At 34.8% G+C, this 18,886-nt stretch overlaps 1 non-coding gene across 1 annotated transcript; it reads right to left on the bottom strand.

Annotated features, from left to right (window-relative positions):
* Nucleotides 1-16,407: 16,407 nt before the first annotated feature.
* LOC113719646 (small nucleolar RNA R71) lies at nucleotides 16,408-16,514 on the bottom strand. Its single transcript, XR_003454954.1, has one exon. It is a non-coding gene; the product is annotated as a small nucleolar RNA R71 (small nucleolar RNA).
* Between the last annotated feature and the right edge of the window lie 2,372 nt (nucleotides 16,515-18,886).

Raw genomic sequence — 18,886 nt, 5'->3', positions numbered from 1 at the left:
CATTGGTATTCGTACATTTTTATTAAATTTCTTATGATTGCTTTGTTATTTGAATGTCAATGGCCCGATATTCAAATTAACCTAATAATCTGTTGCCATATTAACCAATTAAATTCGTAATTATTTGATTGGTTAATACTAGTGGTAACTAGCATATTTGATTTTATGTTAGGGAAACGTATGATTTAACTTAAATAAACTCCCATAGCGTGTTTATTGGTTAGAGTTGGACTTTTTAAATTTTTATTGAAATTAAAAAATTAAATCCTATGATCGTACCTAAGATTATTTCTTAATTAGAGAAATAGTTAATAGTCATATATTGACTATCGATGAAGTAAAGAAAAGTTGGCAGTGAGAGCTTGTTGATAGCTATAACCAATTGATTAATGAGTAATTGAACTATTGTTGCATCAATGATTATTTGTGTAAACTGTATCTGAAAAGTTGTACCTTTGGTTAGAGTTGTGTCTGTTATTGAACAATTCCTATTTGTTTTCATGAATTACTTTTATAATTAGTTAATTAGTTATTTTTTAATTCACCAAAAAATTCCCCCATAATTATCACTCTAAAAAAAAGCAAATTTCTCTCTAATCCTTGTGGAGACAACTCTACTCACTGCTATATACAAAATTTATATTTTCTTGGGTAGGTTTTATTATTGTACAGATTCAACACTTGTCAATTTTTGGCGGCATAGCTGGGGATTGGTGACGGGATTTTAATATACGTACAAGTTAAAAAATATCGAATTACACCCGTTCACTGCAAGTATACAGGTCAACTAGTAGTTTAGGGTATATATTGGGTCGATCCCACAGGGAAGAGTGAACAATTACCGGTATTACTAAAGCTTCTCTATTATTTAGACTATCAATGAATTATAACAAATTTAACCTACTGAAATTATACAAAATAACAAATAAAAGCTCCTTAGGTTGTGGTATCTCCAACTACTCATGCAAGTGCTATATTTGGATCATTGAGTACTACATCTAGGCTAGTTATGGTGTAATTTCCTTATGCATTTGAATCCTACTTTCGTAGTAAATCAATTATACTTATAACTAATCCATACCTATTCTGATGGTTATGAAATTAGTTACAACTTCATTTCTTCAGTGAAATTACATCAAATAAATCACTAAAAACCACATAGGTGCACCTCTACTTTCGTGACTGTACTCCCTACGTTTAGCACTTCTTGAACTAGTGTTAAATCTCAATTTTCATTGCAGAAACAACACCTTAGATAATCACAATCAATAGTACCAGATTAATCATGACTTAAAGAGTCAAAGTGCTAAATAACTTGCTCAAATCATAGCAATCAAATAATCAAATAATAAACACTAACAATTATAGAAAGTTCAACCAAACCGAAGGCATAAACTTTAGAGACACATATTGAACACAAAATCCAGAACTTGCATATCAATTAAACTTAGAATCCAATACAAAAGATAAAGAGTTGGAAAAGAGATAACGCTTGTCACATGAGATTCAACTCCTCCTTCTTCATCTCCATTTTCATCCTAATCTAGCTAACATACAAGAATGGATGAACTACTAGCTAAATTATCCTACACTAAGAAGAATGGCTGAGCTACATTTTTGCAATCCATGCTTTCTCCCGTATATCTCTCTATTCTCCCTTCAATCTTGCAAGCTTTGGCTATATAAAGGTGAAAGTTGGTCAAGAAGCGAGGTTTACACCTCCCTTTTACAGCTGGGAATGTTTCTCACATGTCTAGCATCACATGTGACTTAGTGGAGGTGAAATTGAGTTTTCCGCATAAAGAGCAGCCTTCTCTGACTACAATCCCGCCACAAATCCGGCCAAGTTCCGGCCGGATTGCTACAGTACATTTTGGTGCACTTTTGTTCAATTTCCAGCTCTGCTCCAATTTTCCATCAACTTCAACTGAACTTTTCTTAATGATAAACGCTGATTTAGCTCTTGACCAAAACATAAAACTTGTAGCACTTTGAGTTAGCTTTCCAATGCATCAAGAATCACCTCATTTGGATTTGTATAGGCTGATAAATAATCAAAATACCCTTGACTGCTCACTGCCCTGTTTCAGCTTCGACCAATGAAAATTAGTTACTGTAATTTGGCTTTTTGACCTGGAAAACCTTCAAACTGGATTCAGATATCTTCACAAAAGTCGTAGATCTATCTCTTATCTTCAAATTGGTTTAATAATCATCTAAATCCGATCATTGTAGCTCAAGTTATAGCCAAAATACGAAAATATGTCAAAACTGTCAAAATACACAAAATCCAAGTAAAATGTGATAAAAACCTCATTTAACCACTTAAAAGCATTTTTCACCAATTATAGCCAAAATGATTCATTTTCTTCCAGTAATATAACCAAAGTGACTAAAAATAATATAAAATGTCATACAATTATTACGTAAATTAGTCACTTATCAAACTCCCCCAGACTTAAATCATTGCTTGTCCTCAAACAATCCACACAAAATCAACTACAATGATTCAAGAGGTGAAACAATATATGTACTTTTTCAAATTTAATTCCTCATGACTTGGCAAATAATCATTATACAATTATTCAATTTACACTAAATACTTATAATATCAAGTAAAGGAAAGATAATTATACCCTAATTTCAACAAGTTAAACTTAATCTCTCACCCTAACCTAATTTCACAAATAAGCAAATCACATAATCGATTTATAGCCTTCCTCCTCCTATAATTATCTTTTTCTCAAAATTTGGATTTATTCATACTAATTTTACTTAAATAGTGAAAATGTCTTTTTACGCGAAAATCGACACTTTTAGGTGAAAATCTCCGATTACTCAACATTTCACTTATTTAAATTGCTAAGCATACTCATAATTTGAGTACCTTTTTACACGAAAATCGACATTTGTAGATACCAACCCCCAGTTACTCGGTACAAAAATCATTGGAGTAGAATAATTTTTACTTTCTTTTCTATTTTTTTCTTTTTTTATAAGACAATAAATAGATTTTTCTCTCATAGAAAATTATATAAAAATAATCAAAGGAGGAGTATAACCTTTATCAACTATATCAATCACTTACTTGTAAAATTAAGTAAAAAGAAGAAATCTCATTAAACATGTAAAATTTATAGACATAATTTTCCTCACTTTACCAAATATACTTTCTAAAATGCAAAAATTCTAATTGCATAATAATTATTTCCAAGTTAAATGAGGACTAAACCTTCCAAAATACACATAAAGTTTCAACAATTGGAAGAATTTAAACATTTAAAGTTGGAACAAATTGGCCCTTTTTGAATGAAAATGCAAAAATTTGAAGAACTTTTGGGCCATAGTGAAATATTGAAAAAGATTTTAGAAAATTTTTACAGAGTTTCTCCTTATAAATGGATGAAAACTCCCTGCCAACAAACCCAATTTCAAGCAAATTATCCACATGGAAAATAATTCAAACACAATTCCAACATTTCTAAGCATTTAAGTCCACAAAATATCATCACATAGCATTAAAATGCAAGTTCAAATATTTCCTCCCCCACACTTAAACTTCACATTGTCCTCAATGTGGGAAAAGGAAAATAAATAAAGAGTAAAAGAAAATACGCCCCTTATGACTTGCGCGATCCAAATCCATGGCAATGTGATGAATTTCCAACCGTATTTGAGAAAAAATGGAGAGTTCACTTATTGCACCCTAAAAAAGACAAAAATCAAAACAAATAAATTTCTTAAAAATAAAAGGTTGCAATCAACAAGAAAAAAAACATACAAGTCAAGGAAAAAGGAAAAATGATCAAACATGTGGAACCATACAATGTTCATGGGATAAAAACATGAAATGAGCTAATCTTTGCTAATCAAATATATATGCATTAGTATCCAAAGCAAAGGAAAGCTAATTTCACACAATAAATCCACAATCATGAACAAAATAAGTTTCATTTATACATTTTGTCATCAATGATCAAGTCCCATCAAGTACAAAAGTAATCTCAAAATGGAGGCAAACACACCAAACCAAAATATAAATGACCTTCATGATAATTCATGAAATACTAAAAATCATTGAACCACAGAGATTATAAGTGCATTTATGAATTTCATAAATTAAGGTCATCTTCAATTCACCTCTTCATTTACAATTACCTAAGAATTCAAGAAATCATTCAACCAAGCACCTTTTCATTCATTAGGTAATCTAAATTACTCACATGAATATCAAAAACTCCCACTAAGCTAATTAAAATGCTACATTGGCCACTTAATATGTAACTTAGTCGCCAAGCCAAATTAAGCATAAAATTAGCAAAAATTCACCAAATAATCACAAACTCATGAGTTACACATCACCAATAATCATCAATAATCTCAATAAGCACAATGTAAAGCATCAAACTTCACAAAATGAAAAAAATTCGAAATTACCCAAACATTAGGAAAAAGTTATAAATGGCAAAATTCAAATGACAACATTTGGTGAAGATTTGTTACCTCAAACTTGTTTATGGATGATTATGATGCAAATGGTGAAGAAACCCCCAAAAATTTCACTCCAATTCAGCCTCAAATGAAGAATTCAAAAATGTGAAACCCTTATTCTTGAGTTGCTTAAATCTGAATTAAAACTTGTTTTTGAAGAATTTTTAGCTATGAAATCATCTCTCGAGTGAAAGGGGATTGTTTTGGTTAGTTGGTTTGAAGATTAGATAGTGAAAAGAGTGAGTTTGGTGAGTAGTGTGTGTTTTAGGTATGAGTGTGTGTGTGTGTAAGTTGAACGAGCAAGGAAAGAAGAAATAAGGAATCCACGTCACGGATTCCTCTTGAATTTGAAGAGCTGCCGAATCCAGCCAGATTCTGGTCGGATATCCGGCCGGATTGTCGGTCGGATTCTGGCCAGTGAGCAAAATAAAATTTTTTTTTTTGTGAAGTCCCTGTCAATCCGGCCGGATTTCTGGTCGGATTTTGTTGCAAAAAATTTTCTGATTGCAGAAGTGGATCTAAGGCCTCGGATCCATATGGATCTGTTGCACTTATTGCACAAGTTTCTGCAATTTTCAGTTTGACCCCAATTCGAAACACACTCTCCAATTCGTGCTATACAATGAAATTTTTAACAATTCAACACTTCACACACATGGAAAGTGACTTAAACATGAATCTCAACACCTCAAAACAAATAAAAAACATGTAGAATGGAAATTGAGGGTTGAGGTTCTTGGATCAAATAGTCCCCTCGACACTTCCAATGCATATGATGGTGCTCAAATGGTTCAAAATAGTGCAAATAGATCATGAACACAATTAAACACTTGAATGCACTTCAACTTCATGTAAATAATTAACTTAACCTCATAACATGAAATTAAGCATTGTAAACTCAAAAATGAAGGTTAAGCTTCCCTTTTTTACATCGATCTCCACTCCTTATAAACTCTTTTGCACTTGAAATAATTTGCATGAACCCTTGCCATTGCCACCTATAAAACACACAAAAACACTAGTTTAAACAACTTAAAAGCTACTAAAAACAAGAAATCGTTGGGTTGCCTTCCAACAAGCGCTTCTTTGTAGTCATTAGCTTGACTATATCACCTCATTTTTCAAGGAGGCTTAGTTAATGAATAATCTACCATTTTAGGCCGTGGTGGATCATTGTAAGGTGACTTAATAGAAAAGCCACATCATCTAATGATGTGAGAGATGGAAGTGACTTACATATTCCAAGTGTTTCATAGATATTTCCTTGAATATGCACCACTTGAGAACTTACCAAAGGGAATGCCATGAGAGTATCTTGAGCAGGAATACCTTTAAAACCTATACTTTTTATACACTCCTCAAGAGGGGTGAAAAATGAGTCATTAAAGCTCACCTCTTGAGATTTAAAGTTAGCTCCAAAGATATTATTATGTGAAATGGACATTTCCTCATTGAAACACAAGTTAAAATCATCATTTTGATCAAAATTCAACCCATTTTCACATACAACATTTACACCATTCATGCTAGGATCTTTTTGCAAATTATTAGAGGAAATAACTTCACACAATGCACTCAATTGCTCGTGTATTCTACCAAAGTGAGAAGCTAATTCACTATTCTTTCCTCAATCCTATCAAAACGGTTGGAAGTTGCATTTGCTAGCTTTTCTATTGCTAAATCAAATTGATTAGAGAAATTTTCTACATCTAGCTCCCAAGATGCATTAGAATCATTAGCGAATGGTTCACTTTCTAACTCCCAAGGCAGAGGTGCATTAGCTAACTTCTCTATTGCCAACTCCCAAGATGGTTTTGATTCATATTGGACACTTTCAGGTTGGTAATCATAAAAATACGGATAATCACTATATGCACATTGATTTTCCCAACCATAAGAAGGAGAATTGCTCCAATTAGCACTATATCGATCAAAACAAGGATTGTAATTGTGAGGATTTGTAATTGTGAGGACCCAAAAATTTTCTTATTTTCGTCATATATTACTGGTTTATTTAAATAGTTATTCACTCATGTTCTCCAAATTATTTAATTCGACTACTTAAAATCCATTTATATGGAAAAACACCTCTCTTATGTTTTTAAAGCGTTTTGTTAGAAAATTTACTTTTCGAAAACTCGTTTAGTTCGGAACAACGAGTATACGTTTTTTTGAGGCTATATTTGAATTGAGGGTATATTAATTTTGGAGAAGTAAGAATGATCAATAGTAGATTAAGAAAAGTTAACTTGAGATTTGAGGAGTTAAAACTCGACTCATGTGAGGACTCGCAAAATTTATTATTTTAAATTCCATTTCGAGCTTATTTAAATATTTAATTGCCCATTTACTCAGAATATTATTTTCTAGTCCATTTAGACCTAGTTACATGAGTTTATAGCTTCGTTATAATTTTAAAGTGACTCGTTTCAAAATTTAATTTTTGAAAACTCGTGAAGTGAAAATAGCGAATACGCGATTGGAGTTAATAATCGATTCGAGGATACACTAAGTTTGGAAAATTAGAGACTTGCAGGATGGACTTAAAATAGATAATTTTATATTTAAGTACTTAAGTGATAGTTATTAGTACTATCGCTATAAGAAATTCTTGGAAGTTTCGCTTTATCGCGCTTAATTTGGAGATACGAGTTTTCACACGCACGATTTAATTGAGAGACTTTAGACCCTCATTTTGGGACAATTAAGAGTGGACAATATTTATATGAATATGAGTGTATTAAAGGTTTAGTGCACTAGTGAAATAAATTCGAGAGGAATCGAGCACGGAGTGCGCGTGTACGGGCACTATCCTTAGTTGACTTTTGGAGCATTTTGGGCCACACATTATTAAGCTTCTCATGGATGCATCACACTAGATCATAACCCTTCAATTCATCATCTAAAGTGGCATACAACACTCTCATTTTCCTCTCCAAGACAGCCGGCCACCATCCCAAAGAAGAACAACTCAAGTTCTTCAATTTTCTTCACCTAAACTTGCTCCAAATCATCACCATTTCACTTCAAATTTCAACCACACTTAGCTCAACACTTGGAGATTACATCTAGCTAAGAAAAAGAGCTGCTGTCCGCGGTTTTTCTTGAGCCAAGGAGAGCCAAAATTTCTGTCTTGAACATCAAAGCGAGTGAGTGACGATCAACCCTTCAATTCTTGTTTTATGGGAGTAGTAGTGCACATTTAAACTCATGCATGCATATGGGTAGCTTGTTTATGATGAAAAAATTGTTGTGTGGGCTCTATGAACTCCCACCTTGGATATATGGACTGATTTGTGGTGTTTTGATGGTAATAATGTTTATTTAGTGCTTAAACTAGTGGATTAATGTTGGGTTATTGATGGAAACTCAAATGAGGTGCAATGGGAAAAGTGACCATTTTGCCCCTCGTTTGTTCGACCACTTTCGTGCAAGATTTTGAGGTTCTAATGGCTCATTTATGTTGCTACATGTTATACTGATTGTGTAAAAAGTTTCATGGAAAAATAATATGATTTGGTTGGTTAAATGAAGTGATTTCCAAAGTTTAGAAAACTGGAAAATGATTCCCGTCACTACCAGACAGTCATCTTGTTTCCGCTATAATTCATTGCTCCGATGTCGGAATCGAGTTCCGTTTGTGGCACTGGAAACTACACATTCCCAGCTTTCATTTGGTATAAAATTCATGTTCTGGTTCCACTCGAATGAGCCAAACCATTCATTTGAAAATTGCTGTCCTGTTTCGTTTGTCACTGGGAGGCAGATTATGAACTGCGATTTGATGCTCACGAATGAGCTGGTTATGGACAGATTTTGAAAATGGTTTCTTCTGAGAAAATATAGCCTTATGAGCATATTTTATAACACCACCAACCACGCTCAATTCCGAGTTGAATTGAGTAATTTATGATCAAAATTCAAAACTGACTTTGTGAACAAAAACAGTGTTTGGACAGATTTGAAACTAACTATGGTTTGGGACTTGTTATCCGAAGCCTCTTAGTGTAAATCATCTATCAAATGTACCTTGAATATATTTTGGACATTTCATACCGGAATGAATCATGTGTGAGATGTTCTTTGACCAAATGTTTGGAAACGGCAAAACGGAAGTTCAAAGGCAGCTTAGCCTTAGAATTTCTTGTGATTTCAACGGTTTTGTTAACCCACTTTCTGTGATTATTTCTCCATAAAATTTGGTAGAGGAACAACCCTTATATGGTAGTATTATACTGCTAATTCTGGTGTTGTTCTAAGGCCATTTCATTGCTCAACTAAACTTCCAAAGTTCGTGACTTGATTTTGGAAAACCCTTGTTTAACAAGGAAATTTGGGTAACTTTGAGCTACCATATCTTGGTGCTCGAAACTTCAATTCTCATTCCACTTATTTTGTTTTAAACCTGGATTACAAGTCTAATAGAGTTCCAAATTTCAGAGGCTAGCTCGAAGTGTATGAATTTTGCCGAATTTTCAAACTTTGTCGAAAATCAACCCAAATCTGTTTTGACTTTCTAAAACAGCAACTTTGGGCTAAATTTCGAATATTTTCTAATTAGAATAATGGAAAAGTGTCTTCTAAGAACTTTTAGTACTTTGGAATTAGTTTCCAATGGCACCAAGTTTTCCATTTTTGGACTTGTAAAGAATGAGGTACGATTTTTCAAAGTATGGGTGACAAATCTGAAATTTCCAAACTTAAAGGAAATTGAGGGTTACGAACTCTTTATTTTCCTTCGATATTGTTAAGCCGTTTTACACTTGATTTCAAAGATGAAAATCAGATTTCGCTTGTGTTTTAAAACCCCATTTTTGAGCCTTGATTTATGAGTAATTAAGGCTCATTTTCGTGAAATTTTCTTAGATTATACAAGTGTGCAATCTTCCTCGATAATTAGGGGTTTTAAGCGATAGTTTGTAATAGACAATTACCATTTGCTCAGGTGCTCAAGGAGACCTTCAAGAGGATCTTGAGGGGGAACACCTAAAGGCTCGTTTATGCACTTACTCCCTTATTTCGATTGGTGAGTGTCAAGTGCATGAACTTGATGTTAAGTGGTTATCTGTTTTTTTATCCGTTATGAAAATTTGAAATTTTGAGACGAGGGTGTACTTTACTGTGAGAACCCGTAAAAAAAAAAAAAAAAAAAACCCTAATCATTTTCCTAGGGTTTTATTTCCTTTAATTGCATGTTTTCTGCATTTTCTAGCTTGGAAATATTTTTCTTAGTGGATTTTATGAGCAATTATAGTTTTAAGATGATTTTTCTAGCATTGGTGAATTTTTAGAAAATTAAGAGTAAATAGTGGACGTGGGACCCACTAGTGCGAAAAGTTCAGAAAAATTCGGCCAATAAGGTTAAGTTTCGGATACTGTGTAAAATTTATCGGGTGTTAAGTGATAAGTGGGGTGTGTGAAGTGATTGATGTGAGAGAGAAAAGAAAGATAGGAAGGCATTTAATGAGATGCCACATGTCACCTTCTCATTGGTTATGACTTAAGAAATACTATTCACCTTTTGACAAATTTTTGACTTTTGACCCAATTAGTTAATATCTCCAAAAATTCACAAAAAATTCCTCATTTTTCTTTCTCTTTGGCCGGCCATCCCAAGCTCCACAAGGAAGAAAGTTCATCCAATTTCAAGCTTCCATCTCATTCAATCTTCCATAAACAAAAGCTTAGACTAGATTTCACTCCATAAAATCCTATCTTCTAGTGCTAGTAAGGGTTGTAGTGAAGTTGTTTTGAAGAGCAAAGGTGTCTACAATCTCTCTTTCCCTTGTTTCTTGGTAAGTGATGCTACAACCTCTCCCCTATACCTAATGATGGTTATATTATACTTAATGGTGGCATGAGTGAAGGAATATATGATTTGTTTCTTGATTTGGCTTGTTTTGGTGAAGTTTTTATTTTATTGGAAATTTTTCTGGTTTAATATGATCTTGATATTGGGGGCTTGTATGATGAATGATAATGGTTGATAATGACTCTATGAGGTGTATTGGATAGGAAAATGCAATCAATTTTGGATTTGGTGTGAAAATTGAAAAGTTAGGGTTCTTAAAATCCCAATTCTGTCCAGTTTTAGATCACTGGGTTAGAGGCCGAATTAGACTTTGCTCAAAACATGAAAGTTGTAGGTATTGATGTGTTTGAGGTGCCTGTAAAATTTCAGGTCATTTGGATTAATACAGAATGAGTTATGACGAAATTACTGTAGCTGTTCTGCTTTGGACAGAATGCGAAAACTGCGATAGTAATTGGCTATTTTGACTGGAATTGGTTTGGATTTTGGAGTTGGTGTCTTCTGATGAAATGTAGCTGGATGACTTAGCTAACTTATGCCTTTGGAATTTCGGCATTTGGACTTGTATGGACTGAGATATACCGATTACAGTTTTCTGTGTTTTGCAAACCTGTTTTGGTAATTCTGGTATAGAATTTGGCATTTTCGACCTAGTTAAGCTAGGAACTGGATTGAGTGACCTTCTACATTGTTGTAGCCCTGTTTCATAGCTTCGAAACGGTGGGTCTTACACCCCCATCCGATAACCGTAGAGAATTTTACATCATTACCGCATAATAAGGGCAAAACAGTTTTCTATTTGGGGGCCAAGACTAAGGCCATTTTCTAATTTCTGGTTTGCTATTATGCACATTTATGCATATGAAACCCTATTGGGGTTGTGATTGGCATTGTTTTGTGACTCGCTATCGAGCCTCATTGCATTTGTTTACGTGTTCTAGGGCGTGACGGTGGTTCACGACATTCTCCTGACGGAAGTGCATGAAATAGCACTTAATTGATTGGTGAGTGTACTACTCACTTGTGTGCTATTATATGGCTTTGATATTTGAACTTGAGATGTTGAATGTTAATGGATTGATGTGAGAGTGTACTTTATCACTCTCACTTATTGTTTCACATGTTATTGAAAAGTTATTGGAAAGTTATATGAACTGTTATATGAAATGAAATACATGGCTTGGTATCGATTGGACAAGTATCCAACGACTACAAATGTTATCATTGAGCTCAACCCCATTGGTAGTTGATTGAATCGAGCCGACAAGGGTTTGGTCGTGACAATTAATGAGCCTTGGGTAAAGTTATAAGGAATCTTGTAGTATGAGAGACTCTTGATTCCGGTATACTCGAGTAATACCACAGTGCAAGTGTTTGGAGTGCGGGCCCGGTAGGGGGATGTTTGGTGGAAGGAATGGGAGAGAAGAGGAGTCTACGGTTGGTTACTCTTCAACATTGACGGAGGGTCAATGAGGTTGGATCAAGAATGGAAGCGTGGAAATGGGCTCTTGAGAGCCACCCGTATCCTTTTATCCTCATTATTAATGTGTGGCTTTATTTATTTTGGGTAAATTGGACTGTTAAGCTTGATGTATCCATGAACTTGGTTGCTTGAGTTGTATTCTCACTGGGCAATTAGCTCACCCCGTTCCTTTTGTTTTCCTTACAGGAATATGACTCTTTTGGAATGAATTTTGATAAATGGTTGCCGAATGAACTAGATGAATGACTCTTTTGTATTGTATATAAAATGGGACCCTAAATGTATCATTAGGGCCGTTTTCACTTTTGTTTTGGCAAACCATATATGTAGTGACTTTTGTATCACTTTTAAATGACATTTTGGTTTGTAAAGGCTAAATGTTATGTGGTATATGTAATTCGATGTTTGGTTGGGTACGGACGAGTCGGTTACTATTCATGGCCGACTCCGGATTTCATTTTCTTTTATTTTGGGTTATTTTGCCCTTTTGCCTTATTTGCGCGCGTTATAAGTTCCGGAACGTGGAAGATCGCTCTATACTGTACCGTTAGTCCTGGCGAGAGCTGGGCAGGCAGTCCGCTAACCCCTTTGGTTCGCCTTAGGGGAAGGTGGGGCTGTCACATTTACCGCACTCGTGCTCTTTCAAATGAAATTATATTCGAATTTTGCTATGTGAATTCATATCCGACTTGTACATGGTAATGTGGATGTGATTCGTATTTGTTTTGATTCGTATATGTGATCTGTATTTGTGATTCCTATTTGGAATCGTCGATTTGAGCGTTGCTCGTCGACTTATATTCGTATTCGTATTTGTATTCGTATTCATATTCGTATTCGGGGGACGCCCAAACTCGTTGGTTAACTTTGCGAATCGAGCCAGCATGGGCTTGGTCGATAAGCTTAGCCAACCATGAGATATTCGTAGAGCATGATCTATTGGAGAGATCTTGCTCGGCATTACTTGTGTAGTATTGCCATGATATACTCGAGTATTATCAAAAACTTTGATAAGCGGGCTCGGTAAGGGGGTGTAACGGTGACGGGATTCGAAGAAAAGTGATGTATCTACGGATTTGATACTTATGTGGTTGACGGAGTGTCAACGAAAAATGTGATCAAGACTTCGACTCGACTACATGGAATTTAGCTCCTGAGAGCTACAGTATCCTTGAATTGTTTCTGTTTATTTTTCCTATTCGAAATGTGAATTATTCGAACTTTATAGCTTTACTTACTATGTAATTTGTGGCTATTTGGATTATGTGTTTGCATGTGTGTTTCTTGGCCTCACTAAGTATTGGCTCATCCCATTAATTTGTTTTCCTTAACAGGTTGGATTGGAAGATTTTGGAAAAGCCGACTAGATTATACTTTTGATTGGAATCTGAGTTGTAAATGTTTAGTCGACTTTTAATGGTTGTATTTTGGGACTTGATGTATCTTTTGTGAACATGATGTAGGATTTGAATATTTAGTTAAGAAAGCGACTTTTCTTTATTTCGACTTGTAGTATTTGGTATGTATCTTTAAGTTCGATTTGAATTGTCTTGAGTCCTGGCGAGAGCTGGGCAGGCGTCCTGCGGATACCCTTGGGTTCGCCCTTGGGAGAAGTGGGGGCGTCACAGTAATGCTCTAATTCATCATAATAATGCACATTTTATACTTGCATACATGTATTAGTAGCATGATAACCTCCACACAAGTCACAAATCATATGATAAGAATTAAAAGTATTAACATTCCTCCCTTGCTCAATTTCATGCATAATTGTGTCCATTTGAACTTGTAACATCATAACGTCAAATTTAGTCTTTAAGCACCTTAAACCATCTTCAAAAGACATACATTCAGTAAATTCTTGGTTACCTCTGTTGAAGGAGTTTTGCACCTGGTAACCATCCATTGCCAATCTTCCACTTCTCAAGCATTGTCCTCCAAATTGATCTATCCTCCTCATCACCTAAAATTGCTTTTGAACAATTTAAGAGCAAGATTAGTAAGAGAATAGGTGATAAAACACATACACACAAAAATAACAGAAAATTACATTCACACTATAACTAATGAAATGTCTAAACTAATAAAGTTGATCTTCACACCGATATTGCCAAATCTTCCCCGGCAACGGCGCCAAAAACTTGAATGGATTTTAATATACGTATAAGTTTAAAAAAATCGAATTACACCCGTTCACTGCAAGTATACAGGTCAACTAGAAGTTTAGGGTATATATCTGGTCGATCCCATAGGGAAGAGTGAACAATTACCGGTATTACTAAAGTTTCTCTATTATTTAGACAATCAATGAATTATAACAAATTTAACCTACCGAAATTATACAAAATAACAACTAAAAGCTCCTTAGGTTGTGGTATCCCCAAGTACTCATGCAAGTGTTATATTTGGATCATTGAATACTACATCTAGGCTAGTTATGGTGTAATTTCCTTATGCATTTGAATCCTACTTTTGTAGTGAATCAATTATACTTATAACTAATCCATATCTATTCTCATGGTTATGAAATTAGCTACAAGTTCATTTCTTCAGTGAAATTACATGAAATGAATCACTAAAAACCACATACGTGTTTATGGTGTAATTTCCTTATGCATTTGAATCCTACTTTTGTAGTGAATCAATTATACTTATAACTAATCCATACCTATTCTTATGGATATGAAATCATCTACAAGTTCATTTCTTCAGTGAAATTACATGAAATGAATCACTAAAAACCACATAGGTGCACCTCAACTTCCGTGAGTGTACTCCCTATGTTTAGCACTTCTTGAACTAGTGTTAAATCTCAATTTTCATTGCAGAAACAACACCTTAGATAATCACAATCAATGGTACTAGATTAATCATGATTTAAAGAGCCAAAGTGCTAAATAACTTGCTCAAATCATAGCAATCAAATAACCAAATAATAAACACTAACAATTATAGAAAGTTCAACCAAACCCAAGGCATAAACTTTAGAGACACATATTGAACACAAAATCCAGAACTTGTACATCAACTAAACTTAGAGTCCAATACAAAAGATAAAGAGTTGGAAAAGAGATAACCCTTGTCACTTGAGCTTCAACTCCTCCTTCTTCATCTCCATTTTCATCCTAATCTAGCTAATTTACAAGAATTGATGAACTATTAGCTAAATTATCCTACACTAAGAAGAATGGCAGAGCTACATTTTTGCAGTCCAAGCTTTCTCCCGTATCTCTCTCTATTCTCCCTTCAATCTTGATAGCTTTGGCTATATAAAGGTGAAAGTTGGTCAAGAAGTGAGGTTTACACCTTCCTTTTACCAATTAGGAATGTTTCTCACATGTCTAGCATCACATGTGACTTAGTGGAGGTGAAATTGAGTTTTCTGCATAAAAAGCAGCCTTCTCTGACTACAATCCGGCCACAAATCCGGCCAAGTTCCGGCCGGATTGCTGCAGTGACATTTTGGTGCACTTTTGTTTAATTTCCAACTCTGCTCCGATTTTGCATCAACTTCAACTGAACTTTTATTGATGGTAAACGCTGGTTTAGCTCTTGACCAAAACATAAAACTTGTAGCCCTTTGATTTAGCTTTCCAATGCATCAAGAATCACCTCATTTGGATTTGTGTAGGCTGAGAAATGACCGAAATACCCTTGACTGCTCACTGCCCTGTTTCAGCTTTGACCAATGGACATTAGTTACTGTAATTCGGCTTTTTGACCTGAAAAACCTTCAAACTAGATTCGGATGTCTTCACAAAAGTTGTAGATCTATCTCTTATCTTCAAATTGGTTTAAGAATCATCTCAATCCGATCATTGTACCTCAAGTTATAGCCAAAATACGAAAATGTTTCAAAACTGTCAAAATACACAAAATCCAAGTAAAAAATGATAAAAACTTCATTTAACCACTTAAATGCATTTTTCACCAGTTATAGCCAAAATGATTCATTTTCTTCCAGTCATATAACCAAAGTGACTAAAAATAATATTAAATGTCATACAATTATTACGTAAATTAGTCACTTATCAATTGGCATTAGTTTATTTGTTTCTTTTGGAGTTTATTTCACTTTATTTTCTAATAATTTTGCTAGTTTATGTCTCGCTCTTCTTGCATAGGTGAATTATTCTTTGATTCTAAGATTGAGAAGGCCGCGTGTGGATCCCAAGGCTTTAACTTGGCAATTGAGTTGGCAAATTCTTCACATGACAATTCGAGTGATTTAGAGGAAGAAGAAACCACGATGAACAATAATCAAACACCGAAGGAATTGGCTGCTTCTGACTTAAATCAACAGTTATTATGCATTGCTTTGCCAAATTTAGATGAAAATACTTCGTTTGAGTTAAAATTTGGCTTAATTAACCTCTTTCCTTCTTTTCATAGTTTTCCAAGTAAAGAGCTCTACAAACACTTGCAAGTGTTCGATGTAGTATGTTCAAGTATAAAGCTTCTTGGAGTTACTAAAGAACAGATAAAGATGAGGGTGTTTTCCTTCTCCCTTAAGGATTCAGCAAAAGACTGCTTGTATTATTTGCCCGTAGGGAGTATCACAACGTAGACGGAGTTGAAGAAGAAATTTTTAGAAAAGTATTTTCCTGCCTCCCGAGTTGCAAGTTTGAGAAAAGAGATATGTAATATCAAACAATAACATGGGGAATCCTTATATGACTACTGGGAGAGATTCAATAAATTGTGCACCAAATGCCCACAACATTAGTTATGCAATTAATTATTGATTCAGCACTTTTATGAAGGCTCCATCTATCTAATCGGAATATCATTCATGCCATGAGTGGTAGAGCACTGATGAACAAGACCCCCAGAGAGGCGTAGGAGTTGATTAAAAGAATGGTAGATAATTCGCAACAATTTGGCTTTCACAATTATATTCCTATTCATAGAGTGAATGAGGTAGATATTTCATCTATTAAACAACAATTATTCGAACTCACCTCTTTTGTGTGACAATTGGCTGTTAGGGAATTCACAGCATGCCAAAGTGTGTGGGATTTGCATGAATATAGGTCACTCCACGAATATGTGTCACAATGCTTCGAGAGAAGGGTGTTGAACAAGTAAATATGGTTGGTAACGTGCCCACGCTACGTAAGTAATATGATCTATACTTCAATACTTATAAGTCGGGTTGGAGGGATCACCTAAATCTTAGTTATGAAGGGAATAGGCAACCAAATTTTTTTTCAAAATAGACAGCAAGGGTGTAGCCTCAATACCAGCTAAAGCCTCAACCTACGTCTTCTAATTCAAGTAATTCTTTAGAAAATATTGTTAAAACATTAGCCTCTAACACTTTATAATTTCAACAAGAGATGAAGTCAAGCATACACAATTTGGAGAATCACGTGAGTCAATTTTTTTTTTGGTCAAAAAGTGAGTCAAAAATTGAGTCAATTAGCAACTGTAGTAAATCATCTAGAAACCAAAGTGGAAGAACAGTTGCCATCACAACTTGAGGTGAATCCCAAGAGTGTGAGTGCTATGACCCTTAGGAGTGGCAAAGAGATAGAGGAATCCAAGTTGATCAGTCCAAAGGATCAAAGTGAAAATCAAATTGCAAAGGAGATCGAAGAAGAAGGACAAAATAATAAAAGCCCTAAGTGTCGCGCCCCATTTTTTGAATAAATAAATAAATAGTTTAAAAAATGTATTTTTTGTGATTGGAAAATGATTTTTGTGAGTTGAAAAGACATAGGTCTCAATGGGACTTGGAAAGCGACGATTCGACCCAAAAATAGTTTTAAAAAGGGTTTTGAAATGAAAAGTTTGGAGTCGCCACTTGGTAATGATTTAAGGTGTACCAAGTCACCTAAAAAATGAGTTTTAAAGTCAAGTAATAATAAACCCTTTTTAAAACGACTCCTAGTCTACGTAAAACAAAGAAAAGGGTTCGGGAGTCACGTTTGACAAAGGGGAAGGCAAGGATAGACTCCAAGGCACCCCTTTGACCTAGCCAAGGCTAGTTGCGTGACTTAACCCTAACATTCCTAACTTTCTACCCAGGGTATGTATTGCATGTTGGATTATGCCTATATGAATGCAAAAACGAAAAAATGCAATCCTAAATTCTATGATGTCTCTCGTGAGGTTTTTGGTCCCAGACCACATGAATTGTGGCGGCCAATAAAGGGAAACCTCATAGAGGTCGATTGATGCAAATGGTGACTCAAGTGCAAGTGTGCAAGTGTATGAAGAGATTCATGTATGAAATGGTGTAAAAAAACGAAGTGTTTGTGTGCGCATGTGAAGAGAAAGTTCACGTGTGAATTTGGATGAAAAATCAAAGTATTAGTATGTGAGTGTGTAAAGAAAGTGCACGTGTGAATTTGGATGAAAAATCAAAGTATTAGTGTGTGCAAATGAATGAAGATAGAATAGTACATATATAAGTGAAACTTGAATTTCATTTGTGAAGTAAAGTAAATAAATGATAAAGATGTAGTGAAAAAATATGGATTGAGAAATGTAAGAGAAATGTGATTAAAAGAGTATGGAAGTGATAAAAATGAAAGTATGACCCTAGGGGAATGCAACAAGTCGGGTACGGGGATGACGCCTAATTCTTCGACTTTGATTTTCCCTCGGATTAGAAGGCGAAACTAGCGTGCTAAGGCTATCAAGTAGCCACACTCGCTCGTTTCCCTTATCGGAAGGGGATTTTCACGCAAATGAACCCTAACTAGCATGAGATGCAAGTCCTAAAGTGAAGGGGAAGGGGTTTGAGGAACATACCAAATGATAAACTAAGGAAAAATGCATGATATGTGGTGATCATGCACTTAATGAAAAAGGAAAAAAAAACCTATTGGGTCTAGCATTGGACTAGCCCATCCTATGAATTCCGACTAGCGTTGGACTAGTGGAAACGATAAAAGAAGCCACAACTAGCGTTGGACTAGTGTGGTGACGTACATTCATCCATTCCATTCATCCACACTATAAAAAGCGAGTAGACATGCGAATCACTTATAAACACGTAGCACATAACACTTAGCATGCTTGACTAGATGCAAAATCCTAATAAAGCATTTAACATATAACACATAGGCATGCAACCATTACATTTGCTAACT

This window comes from Coffea arabica, unplaced genomic scaffold, assembly GCF_036785885.1.
Source record: "Coffea arabica cultivar ET-39 unplaced genomic scaffold, Coffea Arabica ET-39 HiFi ptg000067l, whole genome shotgun sequence".
Classification (NCBI taxonomy): domain Eukaryota; kingdom Viridiplantae; phylum Streptophyta; class Magnoliopsida; order Gentianales; family Rubiaceae; genus Coffea; species Coffea arabica.
The sequence above is the reverse complement of the archived record's forward strand: the minus strand, read 5'-3'. Positions and strand labels throughout refer to the sequence as shown.